Genomic DNA, 14,927 nt, shown 5'->3' on the forward strand with positions numbered 1-14,927 from the left:
ACTCTGATGTCTGCACAGTGGTAGTATCCTTCTATTCAGACCGACAGTTTCTGACAAAACTCTTCTTATATTTCCATTGAGCACTGGGTTGCTGCACCAAGAAGAATATTCACAGAGGCTAATTTTACCTTAAGGTAGCTAATTTCTCCTGTTTCCTTTTATATCAGTGTGTGGGAGCAGGCTCCGTAGAGGGTAATTTGCAACAGGAGCCTAACTTGAAGAGCCGTATCCTCTGCTGAGGTACGTAAACTCTATTACGTGTAGAGGGAATCTGCAAACACTAACCTATCTCGGTCTTTGTGAATAATTCATTGTCTCAAAATATCTGAATTTGGACTGTCTGTGCATCAGTCTGTCTGCCTAAACATCTATCAGCACTCCTTCCTAATACCTTTGAACCTTTAGCTATTTTTAACAAAAAATTGACAGAAGGAGGGAACTCAGTGCTAATTAGATCTCTGTAAGTTTTGTGAAAATTGGCAGTTATGCAGAGGAGAGAGCAAAGAAAATTAGCACTTCTGTTGAGCATGAACTGTACAGTTAACTGTTTTATATGGTTTCCTGGCCAGCCTTTGGCGTACACATACTGGCTAAGCTGTTAGCACGTATAAAGCTAGTAATGAGCCACAATATATGTTGTCTCTTGTGTCACTTGAAATGAAGGGAGGGACATGGAAAAGAATTGCAGGAAATATTACAAGAAGGGCAGAGGAGCCAAGGAGCAAGAACTGGACTGGTACTGTAAAACAGGAGGGGAAGAGTCATAAAAACATGGATTACCAGGGATTATCGCTGTTAGGTAGTAGTAGAAATGTGAGATACGTTCAGAGAAACCAAATTTCATCAGGTTCAGTGTTCACAGATCAACTTGTTTTCTTCTTTGGGGCTGAAGTTTATTGTCAGTCTTAGGTTTTATGTTTCAACTAGTAGATGTCATTGTAAAGGATTCATTTCTAACTATGTTTTGCCCGTATAACATGTACAAAACACAGTGATAAATAGTGGATGAGTAAAATACTTTGGCTGTAGTTATAAACATGCCAGGATCCCATCATGGAATACTCTTTATTTCAGTTCTTTTTGTACTTATTCTGTTTATTATTGGAACAGTGTGCAAGTATACTTAATGCTGACAAAAGTGCTGAATAATAAAATTGTGTGCTAGTTAAAATATTCTAAAGGACATTGATGATGAGACATTTCTCTGAGGAATGAAATAATCGTATTAATAAAAAACAATATTCAAGCTTTATAAAAGTAATAGTTGAACTAAGCTTCATTGCTTTAGGCAAACTGCAGCATGTTTTCTCTGGCGTTGGTATAGTCTTTGCCACGTCTGTATGCAAATTGCTATGCCTTTCTCTTCCTGCTTTCTGTATGCGTAGAACATTGCACTGCGCTTTTTCTATATATCCTTACATAAGGCTATCATTTTCCCTCTCCCTCACTCTGTCCCTGTCGTTGTTTGCTCTGTACGGGATATGTCTTTTTGCTTATCTCCCTCTTTGGTACAATGTATATCACCCTGAGTTGTGTGCAAATCTTTGTCCTGTATGTCACTCTTTCCCATTTTTCCACAGCAACATGTAAAATTGCTTTCTGCCTGTCTCTGAATGGTAAAATTGCCTTTTAAATTGAGATAAAAATTGCCAGCCCAGGGATGCACTTACATGATTAAACGATTAAAAGGCTAACAGTAATTTATTCAGCAACAAACAACAAATAAACGCCAGAAAATTGAAATCCAGAAACGTTACTCTAGGGGAGCAGACAGGTCAGTTCAACTCGGTAGCGGTTTATGGTGATAGTAAGCATTGGCAAACTGCAGGATGTGTCACTGGCTGTCTGAGATGCTAGATACAACCTGTCACTGAGGAGGCGTCTGTCTTAGTTTCCCTTCTTGCATGTGCCCGGTAGCGCGGAGGAGGTGGGACTAACTGTACCTCTGCCCTTTAAATTCCTCTGAGTCCGTACATCAGCCTCAATGATGCCGTCTGAGTGACGGGAAGGACCGCCAAGCTCTAGCATTTAACAACACGGAGTTAAAAAACAGTTTCGCGGCGGGAGCAGAGGAACTAACGCCCCCGAGGCCTCCGCCCTGGGGAGACCTGGAGCAAAGCAAGGCCGCCCTGCCCCCCCCGGGGGCCACGGCCCGGCCCGCAGCGCCGCGGCAACGGCGCAGCCGGGGCCCTGCCCGGCTCTTGGCTCCGCGGGCGGCGGCCGGGCCGCGCCGTGCCTCGGAACAACGCCGCCGCCGCCTGCACGCGGGGCCCAGCCCGGGGCCCCCCGTTTGGGGGGCCCCCCCGCCCTTCCGGCGCCCCTCCGCGGGCGGGAGGGCCGCGCCCCTCGCCGCGTTCCCGCCCCCGGGCAGCCGGGATTGTTCGCTCCGCTTTCACCGTGGCCGAGCATTGGCCGCCGCCCCGTGGCGTAGTGCGACGGGATTGGCTCGGCCGGCGCCCGCGGGGCGGTTGCGAGGAGCCGGGCTACGGCCGCGGGGAGGCGGGCGACGCGGGCTCGGGAGGGGTGAGTGCGGGCCCCGCGCGGGGGGCGCCCGGCCGCAGCGGCCCGGCCCGGCCCGGTCCGGGGAGCCGGGCTCGGCCCGGGCCCGCGCGCCGCCCCCGGCCGCGGGGGGAAGGGGGCAGCAGCCGGAGCCAGGCAGGGCCTCGCCTCGCCTCGCCTCGCCGCGGCGGCGGCGGCCCTGGCTGCGGTCCCCGGCTGCGAGCGGGCCTGGGGCGGCCGCGCGGGCCGCGGAGCTGGGGTCTGCCCTCCGGGGCGGGCCGGTGGGGCGCGGGCCGGCGTAGAGGCCCCTCCGGCCCCGGGCGGCGGCGGGGTGTGGGAGCGGGTTGAGGCCTGGGGTGAGGCTGTAGGGGGGAGCGGGGGAGGGCGCGCGGGCACGGAGCGGTGTCGGCCTTGGCGGTCAGAGGGGTCTGTGGTTTGCCGCAACGACGGGAGGTGACTCAGTTTCTCGGGGGACGAGGGGGGGAGCCGCTAGTACGCAGGGGGACCGCGCCTCCTCGTCCTGCGCTCCCACCTGAGTATCCTTTGAGAGCAGTCCTGTCAGCGCCATGGGTTGAGGTTTTGTTGTAGTACTTCAGACAAAATGAGATGGGTGTGACCATGCCCACATTTAAAGTCAGCCAGTTGGCGTTGCTTGAGCTAGATTAGGAAGCCCTCATGCAGCCCCTTGGCTGGAAGAGAGGTGGTCGAAAAGAGCTGGAAGCAGAATCACCCCTGTACTCGGGGACAGAAAGAACCTGTCTTTGGCCACGTGAATCTGTTTTTTCTCCAGAGCTTTGTTATGATACGTCACCAAAAACATGTAATTTAGACACAGAAGTGAAAATGTGTTGAACTGTAGTTATACCCCTCAGAATGGGTTTTACACATTGATGAGACTCTCCCTGAGGGTGTTTAGTTTGTGCGCTTTAACATTGCCCCTTTTGTATGTTTGCTTGAACTGATTGTCTTCAGATAGGCACAGTCCAGTTGAGCTGACTGCAGTGCAACTGGGATCGTTTAAGATACTGTGCACTGCGGATATGTTCAAGACACTAGACTGGATACTGAAAGTGAATTAACATTTTGTTATGAAGACTATATATCTGTTACATAATGTGTGAATCTTCACAGTGCAGAAAGATATAAAAAGCCTAGCTGGTATCATAACTGTGATACTGAGTACTTTATAGGACATCTTGGATGCTTATGACTTTGTATTTAGGGCCTTTGTCTATACTCTTGAGTATGTTCAGACACTTGTTTCAGTGTGGTTCTTGATTTGTATTCATGGGTAGACGTCCCTATGTGATTTAAGGGAACAGTTTTTGAAAAAATAGTTACACCGTGTCTGGGAAAAATAAATGATGTCCTACAGCAATAAAGAGCTTTCAGATTCTGTTACTGTTCTCTGCTAATACACAAGTCATGAAGAATATGTACTTTATAGAGGTGACTTTCATTTAAGAGAAGTGTGCATATTTACCTCTGTATCTGGCATCCTGAAGCATATGTATGTAAGAAGTATTTATTTGTAGCTGAGTCAGACTTGCACAGAATTGATTTCCCACTCTTGCTCATCTACTAAAGAAAGGAAAGTGTCTGGAAAAATTGTTTAGAAAAATCATGAGTTTGAAATTACATTGAAATGTAAGATCAGGAAACGTTAATATTTCCTCAGAATTTTTCTCTGGAAATAATCTTGGAAGCCTTACATATCAAACTTAACTTTCTGTAAGCATAGACTTGCTTCACTTTTTGTGATCTTTGTCTATTTTCTTATTTCCATTGCTAATTCAGTGAATTACAAGGCAATGAAAGCAGTGTGCAGAAGTTCTTGATAGATCAAATCTTCATCAAAATAATACATGTTTATTAATTATTGCCCTGGTTAATTGGCTGCTCCCATGGAAATGTTTACTTCTGTAAAAAGCAGTTTAGTATAGCAAATGAAAAATATTGATATGATGTACTAGATATCCATCACAGTACTTGCTGTACATTAGCAGCAAAAAGTTAAGCTGACGTTGTTACCGTTTTTATAAAGTACTTTCTCTTATATGTAATCCGTAGTACTTGCTAGCTTGTGTTTGGTTTGGTTCTTTGTCTCTTATGCCTTTGTAGGCGTGAATGAAACAAAAATTATTACTGTGCTCTACAGCAGTAGAGGCCACAGTCCCATTGTACTAAGCACAATACATTTATAGGAAAGACAGTCTCTGACTTACAGTTCGCAGTGTAAGTAGCGTTTGTTTGGCATCTGAGATAATTGGAGCTGCAAATGTAATTGAAGTTGTGAGTACAAGATTTACACTTCACTGAAGGTTTATCATAGTATTTCTGAATAATATTTTGAACAAACCAAAGGTATCAGAAATAAATTTGTTCTAATTTGTTTATTCACTGATATGTTAATGAGTCCCTCTGCCCTTTAATGGATAGGGCTGAAAAAGTCTGACGCAGTCCACTGCAGTATTATAATGAAGCTCGGGCCAGCCTTCCATCTAAATACTTAGTAGCATACTTGAACAGATCCGAAAAAATCTTCTTTGCCTCTACTTCAGTTCGCAAATGTATTTAAAAGCGTTGGTTAACTTGAAAGTAGTTTCAAGGCATTATAGAAACAACTTGGTCTGAATAAGTGATTAAAAATAGCACAGCCCAAAATGTAGTAGGAAGGGAAAGCCTTGACCCTGGCGGTCTGTTCAGAGTGTCAGCAGGCACAGGCACACGGTATTTCGAGTATCCTGACACGACGCCTTCGCCTGAGCACGCCCAGAAAGTTCCATCCGAAGTTTGAAACTTTGGCTTTTGTGGGTTTTGATAGCCTTAACCTGAATGAAACACACTTTATGCTGTTTATCACAGGAATATCCTGAAGTGTTTGGAGTAATGGCTTACTCATTTAATATATGGGCACTTACTTGAGCTGCTGAAGTGTGAAATGTGGTAGCTCTTGCAAGAACCTTTGTTCCCCTAAAGGCCACATCTGGTTGGTTGTTTTGTGGTATTTGTGAAACACCTTGTTACTTGTTTATATTGGAAATTGAGGTAATTGCTAACAAGCTTTTAGTAATGGGTTGAATGCACTGCAAAGATGATGGAGCATGTGGCTGAATGAATTGTTAAACGCTTATGTGTTGCAGTGGAGGGAAGTATGTAGTGGCCCTGCTGCCAATGGTGTTAATCATGCTAAGTCGTTTTATAATAGCTTTTCAAATTTGATAAACTTCAAGCATGGTGTTTTGATACTAGGCCCTTGTACAGTGTTTAAGTTAACTACATGTGTGGCTATGAAGCAAAATGAATTCCAGTTTGCACATATGTGCGTGTTCTTTTCACATTTGCATGTAATTATTAAAACATGGCCCAAAAGATTTTTAGATGCTAAAAAAACCCGTAAGTTCTGCTGTAACATCTACAGTCCATCTGTGCTAGGTATTGTGCAGAAAAAAACAATACAATGATGATTGTATTGGGTATGGAATGGGACAGCTGGCTGATACTGTAGAAAAGTAGAGTACAGTGAAACAGTACTGATTCTGGTGATAAACAGCAATCTAGAATTTTGCTCAGGAGATCAATTGATAATCAGTTACACCCAAATATTCCTCCCTGCCTGCCAGCTGTCAGAGGTGAAAATTCTGAAATAATCAAGGGATAAGTTTCCATAACTCAAATGATTTAAAAAATTAGCAAAACCCCAAACAGGCCTGCTGTGTTAGTGGCTTTGTAATCAACACAGCATCTTAAATAGGTGAGTCTGCATCACAGATTTGGTAAACAAGGTATTTGTAGCTAGGTAACATAGCTTCAAAAAAAGTTGGGCAACTGGTTTTAGAAGATGTGAAACTGTAATTTTTTGGAAAATGTAGAAAGGTGCTTGGTTTAAAAAAGTCTTATTGATATGCGGTAAGAAAACACTACAGAAAACAGAAATAAATTAACTTAGGTTTCTTAGTGTGTTCAGCTAGCTGTAGCACTGCCTTTGCTAAGGTCTATTGTTAAAATGTTGAAGAAGTAAAAATACTTCATGTTCACTTGAAATGGTGAGTAAACATAACAAAAATCAAAGAACCTTTTCCTTTGAAGCATGTTAAAATAGCTAAACACACTAAGCAGTTCTTTGAGTCAGAGATCTACAAGACTAGTTTAGACTTCTAGGTAATAGATCTGTATGGCATTTCCAAGATTGAGATAAGGGGTTTTAAATGAAAGATTGTTGTTTTTAAAAGGAGATGACAAAAATTCAAGTATTTGCGATTGTAAAATTGGTGTGATTTCATGTAGCATTTGGATCATTAATCTTTTAGAAATTTAGAAGAAATAAGATTAGAAAATGCATAGGAATAATAAATACAGAAGTTGATCAGTAGAAGAATTGCAATTTACTTTCCAAAGTTATTTGAAAGCAAGCAAATAGTGGTTGGGATCCCCCTCTCCTCCCCCCAGCATAGCTGAGAATGTCATGAACCCCGTTGCTATAAGCTTGCGATTCCAGGCCATGGTACAAGAATAAATATCTGACATTCTATTGGGCTAGTTTGGGGAACAATTAAGTCACCAAAAATAGGTCTCAGAGGGCCCTTATGAAGTTATCCAGCTTTTCCCTTATACCAGCCTAGAGTCGCAATGACTCTCCCACTAGGCATTTGTTTGAATCCCATTCTGTAGGATGCTTCACTGACTGAGATTCTTCAGCCTCTCCAGGCAATCTGTTTAAATGATACAATATTCTTACAGGTAGAAACGTCTCCCTAATGTCACTTCCAAATGCCAAGGAAATCTTCCTTCTTGCAATTTAAGACTGATCTTTTCTGAAGTAAGGTACTCAGAACTGTATGCAGTATTCTAGATCCAGTTTTAACAATCTCAGACAGAGTAAAAGGGTTACCTTGCATGTCTTGTAGGTGTTGCCTTTTGACACAACAGAGTGGAAGTACTGACTCGTGTTCAGTTTATGGTCCACTATAATCCTAAACTGCCTTTCTGTAGAGCAACCATAGCCCCCTTTGGTAATTGGCTCAGTTGTTTGTTCCTACCCATAATAATATCTTGCATGTCTCTTTCGGGAATTGTCTCATTTTCTTCCCAGGTGGGTTAAAATCGCTTTGCTCTCTGTTCCTAAGCTTTAAAATTCTTGCAGGCCCAGCCAACATTGTCCTTAAATATGATGGGTATGTCTTCCAGTCTGTCACTTGGATCAGAGATGGGGCTTTTGTTATCATTGTATTCAATATAAAGAATAATATTTGCAAAGAGAAAAAGGTGTTTTAAGGAGTTTTCAATGTTCTTCGGGGGAAAAAAAGATATTAAAAAGCATACTCTTTGGTTGGGGTTGAGGGTTAACTACATGTTTTGGGTAACGTGTTAAGATGAGAGAGATGATAATGAATTACAAAGATAAGTCCTTGGACGTGATCTTTTGCTTCATTGCATCTCTTTATCATGTAAGAGTTTCAAGTACCTGAACTTCCACTTTGGAATTATGTTGTCATCTAGTGTTTGCTGAATTTATCAAGGGTAAGGAAGTGACTGTTCTAACATCTTGAAGTAGGTTGAGGTCATTTGCACTGGCAGCAATAGAATGGAACCTTGTATACTAAACTAAATAAAATGACAGAGCTCTTCTATACTACCAGCTTCTATTTGCCATCTTTAGGCTTAAAAAGATATGTATCTTTCTCTAGAAAATAATTGGAATTGAAAATGAAAATCAGAATGTGAAGATAATAGGCAAAAGGAAAAGATCAGACAAAGATTTGGGGATTTTTTTGTTTTTGTTTCTTTGGTGGAGTAGTAATCTGAGTGGGAGGGAGAAAGGAGGTAGAGAGTCTACAAGTGTATGTTTTACTGAAAATAATGATGAAATTTCTGAATGTCTTTTAAAAAGCAGTTGATCAAAAATTACTACTTCTGTGCCCTTAATTTAGTACAAAAATTCTGTTGTTGGGAAAGGAGAAAGATAGGAAGTTTGAGTTGATAATTGTCAACCCTTAATAGTGTTCTGTGTTAACAGAACATATCACTCTAAGGGCCACTGGCAAAATTATGTTAGGCTTTTTATTTTTAAAGCTGTCAGGCTTGTTTTCTGAGGGAGAGTGAGGGAGGATGGGTCTTGTTCTTAATTGGTTAATACATATGGCATATACACAATACCTTAAAGGCTTTTAATACTTCATTTATTTAATCTTCCCTCTCTCTTGAACTGAGATTTATTGTAGAGTTTCTGCCATAGATATTCCTCAGAATAAAGGCTGGAAGAGCAATTATTATGGAAAGCCAGAGCTGGCAGTTCGTAGGACTGATTTTCATGTCCTACCAAAGTCAGAGTAGAGTCAAAGTCAAGGTAGAGGAAAGTGATGCATTTAAACAATTTTCAGTTTTGTGAAAGAAAGTAAAGAGAGCTGGGAAGAAAAGGCTAAAATCGGATTAAGTCAGTGCAGAAATAATGTAGAAGCTTAATAAGAGGTTGGAGCAGCTACGTGATAGGAGGATGGTGAAAAATCAGCACCAGAATAATTACAGATCAGCGCTCAGTGAAGAACGAGTCCGTGGTTCAGGAATGCAGGGGCTTTGTCAGCAGAGTTTGCTTAGCAAGTCCTGCCTCTGGCTGCTCGCTTCTGGCTCTGTTCCACCGCATTGGTTGTGCTAATGCAGCTATCCATTGAGCTGATCTAGCTTTAGAAAATAAAAATAGGAATAGCCCCTCAAAGAAGGGGATTTGGTAAAGCTGAGTTAACTCAGTCTGGTTTACAGCTTGACTGCCGACTGTTGTAACCACAGCTGAAGCTGCGTCAGAGCAAGCCCACCTAACCCTGGCTCTTTGGCTGAATTGGACAGGTGACAGACAGTGGTGTAGGTGTTTTCTGTGAACTCATGTCAGTGAGAGGAGACTTGGTGAAGAACAAGGAACCATGTGGGATCTTGAACTGTAGAGGGACGTTCAAGGATAGAAAGGGACTGTGTCAAGATGGTGGTTTCTCCCGCTCACCTGATCAGATCTCTCTACATGAGAGATGCTGCCTGGGCTCAACTTGTAAGAAGTTCTGGGCTTGAAAGAAATCTGTTTCTTCTTTTCTTAAGGATGTTACTAAATATTAATTGCTCTTTTTTTCGTATTTCATTCAAGGCAAGTGTTTAAGTTCTTTCTTGCATATATTTGAACTGACAATCATTTGTGTAGTGCCAACACCTGTTCCCTTTGAAGTCTTTGGTAAAATCTCTCATGTTTTGGACAGAGTTGTGACTATATGTGCTGATTATAGTATGTCATTAATTGAGATTGGGATACAAAAACAATGCCCAAAATATTAATGGTCTTCTTTCTAACCTGCACATTGACTAATGCACTAATGTGAAAATTTAGCTCTTTATATTTGTGCCTTAATAGATTGAAATATTTCAGTTCTTTTTTTCTTTCCTATTTCATAGAACTTAAGTTTTATGTTTATGGCACAAAATGCACACAACTGCAAAACTGTGGGAGAAACACCTACATAATCAAAAATGGAAACCTTTTAGTATTGAAGTGAAAGGAAGCTGGTCTCAGTTTAAACATCCCATTGGTGTTTCTACCTTCTTTTCTGGCATTTGGGAAGAGATTCAGATCTGTGTCAGACTATTTTCTAGAGATCTTGGTTTTGGGGATGAGGGACTTCTGTGTTAAAATGTATGTGTGTGGAGGTGGAGAACCTTTTTTTTGTTTGTTTGTTAATAGTATTTTTGTTTATATTTGTTTATTACCTTTTCAGGCAGATCCAAGGGTGTCTGCTAACTTAACACAGTCCGGCACTTCAGTATGTTTATGGCCTTGAGCTATGTAAGACAAATTGCATTCATGAGTAAGAAAAAATAGAAACAACAAGCCTGCTTCAAATTTATCTTCAGACTTCTTCCAGTGGAATAGGAAACTTCTTTTCTTTTTGCCTGAAGCAGCATGTTAGAATTTCTATCCTATAAAGTGTTGACTGTTAACTATTCATTTTAAGGCACAACTAGTGAGTAAATAAATAAATATGGCTTCAAACACTATAACCAAGCATTAGAATGCTGATAAATTTCTGGGAGATGGGATCCTTTTGGAGGTCTCATCTTGCTTTTGCCGCTTCCTCTCTCTTCCCAAAGAGCAACTCTCACTACTCATCCAGGGTTTGATATTCTTTGGAGACTGGGACTTCAGCCCATGATCAAAATTGCAGTGGGAGGGTGTGCTGGAATCAAATCCCTCACCTCCCCCTCAGCCCCAGAAATACACAACCGCCGCCTTCTTTTCCCCTGTTTCCAGCTGTCTGACTGTGTGCTGCAACTATGGTTTCCAGCCTGGCTGGGGAGAGAGGGACAAGCACAGCCTGATTCTAGCTTCTTCACCTTCCTGCGACTGGAGCTGAAAGGCACATAGTGCAGATAGCATGCCCTTACTCTGGGGAACAGGGCTGGAAGGTGCATGGGAAGGGGGATATGTGCAAGGGTGTATGACCACCTGGTATCATTACTTTGTCACTAGCATTGACTCTGGTTATTTCAAAATTGATAGGATCAGGCCAGTAGCATGTGGTAAGTATAAACATGCTGACACCAAATGTGTATGTGTAATTTTAAATTATGAGTTCACTTTGGAGTAACTCAACTAAGTATGAAGAGCCCAACAGTGTTTTTCTGCTTCATAAAGTATAAATTTGATGTGATTAGTATTTTTATTAGGTCTCTAGATAATGTTAAATACAGAATTATCTTTGCAGTTCAAGTGGGCAAGGTGATAACAAGCATCTTGTTTCTTCACAAAAACATTCAGATATCTTAAATTGTCTATACTGTGCTTCTGAAGCTAGGCCTTCAGTGGAAAATACATGATTTGTGTTTACTGAAAGGGTACTTAGAGCTATTGGGATTCCAGAGACAATTAGTCACTCTGCTCTAAGATGCAACCAGCTGCTGTTTCAGTCATAATGAAGTAGTCAGTGTCTGTAATCTGGGAGGTGAACCAAAAAAAAGGAGGTTTATTTTCATTTAAAGTGAATTCAATGGAAGGCCAGCCTGCCAGCTTATTAAACTTGGACTACAAGCTACTTGCAGCCTGGAGCAAAGATAAGGAGCTATAGTAAAAACATTGACTTTAAGCGTTCATATGCTTAAAGGAGACTACAGAATAACCTGGAAGCAAATAAACAATAGTTAAAGCCTGATAAATAAATCCCTGAAGCATATACCATTTGTTAATGTACATCTGAGCTGATACTGCTTGTGGAAAGAACCAGTATTTGGTTCTCAAATAACGTGGTGAGCAATCTAAAGTCATCTGCGCAACTGAAGGCTTTGAAGAGGGAAATTTCAAATCAATACATCAGATTCCTTAGAAAAATATTTAATTTACTTATAGTATGGTTCTCCAAGATTTTGGTAAATCCCGGTCAGTGAAGGTAAGTTCTAACTCAGAATTCATTGTTCTTAGTGCAAATCTGCCAATGTATGTAGTTTGAAGTTTGTGAACATAATAAAACATATCAATAATTTTGGTGTTAATCTGCCCATAGTGGGGGAGGGGGGAAACGATGGCAAAGGTGTGTTGTCTTAAATTACTGAAATACTTCTCTTCTTTCGCACGTTTCTCCTGTCAAATGAAACGGGGAATCTCTCCACCTTCTTGAACACTGGTGCTTACAAAACTCGAAGTTCTCCATGCTATTTCAAATTTCTTTTTAATTCCTCTGCTCTTGGAGGCTTCCAAAAATACCTCCAGGAAAGAGAAAGATTTGGAACATTGGGTACAGATGCAGAGTATTGGTTAGTATAGTTTAAAAGATAACGTGAAGATTCTCCTACCTGCTTTTATCTGGACTGTCTGGGGTATGCTTTAATGATGACTCGGAACTAGCTGGGTAAAGGAGAGGGTATGAAGAACCTGAATTGTTTTTAAGTTTCACCAGTTTGAACAGAATACTTTCTAGTACAAATACATGGTTATACTCCTCAGAACATAAGTAAACCTTTTAAGACTGTAAGGTGGAAAACAGTAACTGTGTCAATATTACATGCATTCCTTTTTAAAACCTTGAGCATGAGTGCCTGTTCTTACATTGTGGCAGAAAATGGCTTCTGTAATTAGTAGGTGTAAAGGAGAGATTGTTTTTACTTTCGTCAAGTGTTGGTGAGATTGAGACCAGAATATGCGTGTTTTTTTTTTTTTTCTTTAAGGATGTTAGGAAAAATAGAGAAAGTGTGGCAAAAATATGAATTATTAAAGGATTGAAGAAAATACCTTCATAGAGACATATTTGAAGGTCACTTTGCTTATCTTAAAATAAATAAATAAATAATGTCTGTAGCAGAAAACAGCAGCCATTAAAATGCTCTTGATTTTGTTGTTCCATTTTCAACTAGATTGAATAGCTGGAATCTGAGAACAGGCAAATTTGAATGTAAAATTAGGCCTGGATTTAGGGTGGGTTTTTTGTTTGTTTGGTTTGGTTTCCTTGTTGTTTTAATAGAGTGAATAACTGTCAGAAAAAAACTACTGAGGAAATGGCAGTTATTTGGTGTTTACATGACCTCAAGTTAAAGTTAGCTAATACTAGGTTTTGGTTTTGTAATTTTGATAAGACAAACACAAGTTAGGTTTTTTGTTAAACCTGAATTACTATGCTTAATTTAGAGACAACATAGTTGAATTGTGATGTAAAGGATGGATGATGTTTAGATAAGATACTTCAGTAGTTTCTTTAATTATGAAGTGCTGTGAATCAATGAAAAATCATATAATCACTCTTTTTGATGCCATATAGATTTGGCTTTCTACTCTTGGAGGCAATGTGGTGTATTTCATCTTGGTCAATCATAATGGTCACTTCTGGGAGTTGTCACAGCAACATATGCTTGGGGAATTTGACATGAAGTAAGAAGACTGGGAATAGGAAAAAAACAGTGAAAAGTGACAATGATTTCTTCTCTGCCTGCCTTTAATGTGATAAAACTGTCAGTGTAGCAGGGCTTTATTTTTTTTCTTTAAATAGAAAACTAGTTATGGTTCCTTTGTGATATAGTTTCCTCCTTGGCTTGCTTGGTCAAAAAACTCTCATTTGTTTCTTTTTCTTATGGAATGCTTTTGGAGAGTCTCTCCATGTCTTCCCAATTATTAATGGAGCCAAAATTTTCCCCTAAAAATGAACCAGCCATGGAACGTCTTTTAAGTATTGCATGGTCACCAATTTGCAAATGTGTTTTGTGTTCTGAACATGCAGCTGACATCAAGCAATCCACAATTCTGAGCTGAAAATATGCTTTTATATCTTTAACAGGTCTACATTTTTGTGCAGTTTTTTTATAAATAAAAGATACAGGTTTTCGTGCTGTTGCTCAATGATGTCAGTAATGGGAAGGTAAATATTAAAGGCCAGTGGGAAGGAAGTAACACCTCTGAAACAGAAATCTGTAGCAATTCAAACATAGATTTGTTTAAACATAAATTTTTTTTATCAGCCCATTAGAAGAGTGAAACTAAGTACATTGAAGAAATTCCAGTAAGAATTTATATTCTTTATTTTCCTTACTGCATATCTGTGCAACATACTATAGCCTAAAGAAAAAAATTGATTTAGATTCTTTTGGTCAGTGCTGTTACATGCCTTGAAAAGTTGGAAGCTACAGCGAACAAAGATTAATGGAAATTAACTGTTGAGTTGGTAGAGCCAATGGGTGAGATGTAGTAAGAGAAATTAGGTGAAGCCACATAGTTTACTGATTATAGAGTGCAGGCTCAAATTTAGCACATCTGGAGTTGTAGTAGTTCTTTTCATTTAATCCTCAGTGAAAGAGCTCTTCAGTGAGAAGATATGGGATGACTTGATTAGCCGTTAAACACTTACAGGAAAGAAAATGCTGACCATTGTGGGCTTCAATAAATGTGTTAATCTAATTCATAGGATATCACATGTGCCATGAGCCAAGGTTATGCATGTGGACAGTTGATTCCGATCAGATAAGGGGCTACACAAGCTTGTTCTGCTCTTCCTCTGAATAAACCCTTTGGGTTCAAATAGAGAAAAGCCCTGGAGTTGGAAAATGAAGAGACTGTATAAGGGAGGGGCTAGTGTTGCAGGGCCGTCCCACCTGGGCACCATGAACTGAGGCAGGAATTCTTCCTTTTCCCTTTTTTAGGGTTGCCACTCTTACTCTCTTCCTTATTACATATATAATAGCTCTAGGTGGTGACTGTATGTGTGAATTATAACAAACTAAATTGGACATAATTGGGTGAAAATAAGATGCATGTAAATCGGACAGAATGCTTAACGGAAAATGTTCTTTGTGAGGTTTCTAGGGTTATGGGATTTTTTTTTTCGGTGGGAGTTATGAAACTCGGTTATCTTCTGCTTAAACTGAAAATTGCTAGATGTATAAGGGAAGGCTTTCAGTATTTCAGCTCTTGCAAAAGA

The 14,927-nt window shown here is 40.6% G+C and overlaps 1 protein-coding gene across 9 annotated transcripts in view; it reads left to right on the top strand.

Annotated features, from left to right (window-relative positions):
• The window catches only part of LOC135323485 (E3 ubiquitin-protein ligase Praja-2-like), a 136,101-nt gene that overhangs the window by 92,535 nt on the left and 28,639 nt on the right, over positions 1-14,927 (top strand). For 5 of the 9 annotated variants that reach the window (XR_010385816.1, XM_064500780.1, XM_064500785.1 and 2 more), the window contains exon 1: positions 2,383-2,523. The exons of 2 other annotated variants lie outside the window; for them this stretch is intronic. The gene's annotated coding sequence lies outside the window, so the exon portion shown is untranslated. Of the gene's footprint in view, positions 1-179; positions 241-2,382; positions 2,524-2,901; positions 3,036-14,927 lie in introns of those variants that run through there. 2 more of the 9 variants (XM_064500783.1, XM_064500782.1) reach the window with 2 other exon arrangements.

Source organism: Dromaius novaehollandiae, chromosome W (assembly GCF_036370855.1).
Source record: "Dromaius novaehollandiae isolate bDroNov1 chromosome W, bDroNov1.hap1, whole genome shotgun sequence".
Classification (NCBI taxonomy): Eukaryota; Metazoa; Chordata; class Aves; order Casuariiformes; family Dromaiidae; genus Dromaius; species Dromaius novaehollandiae.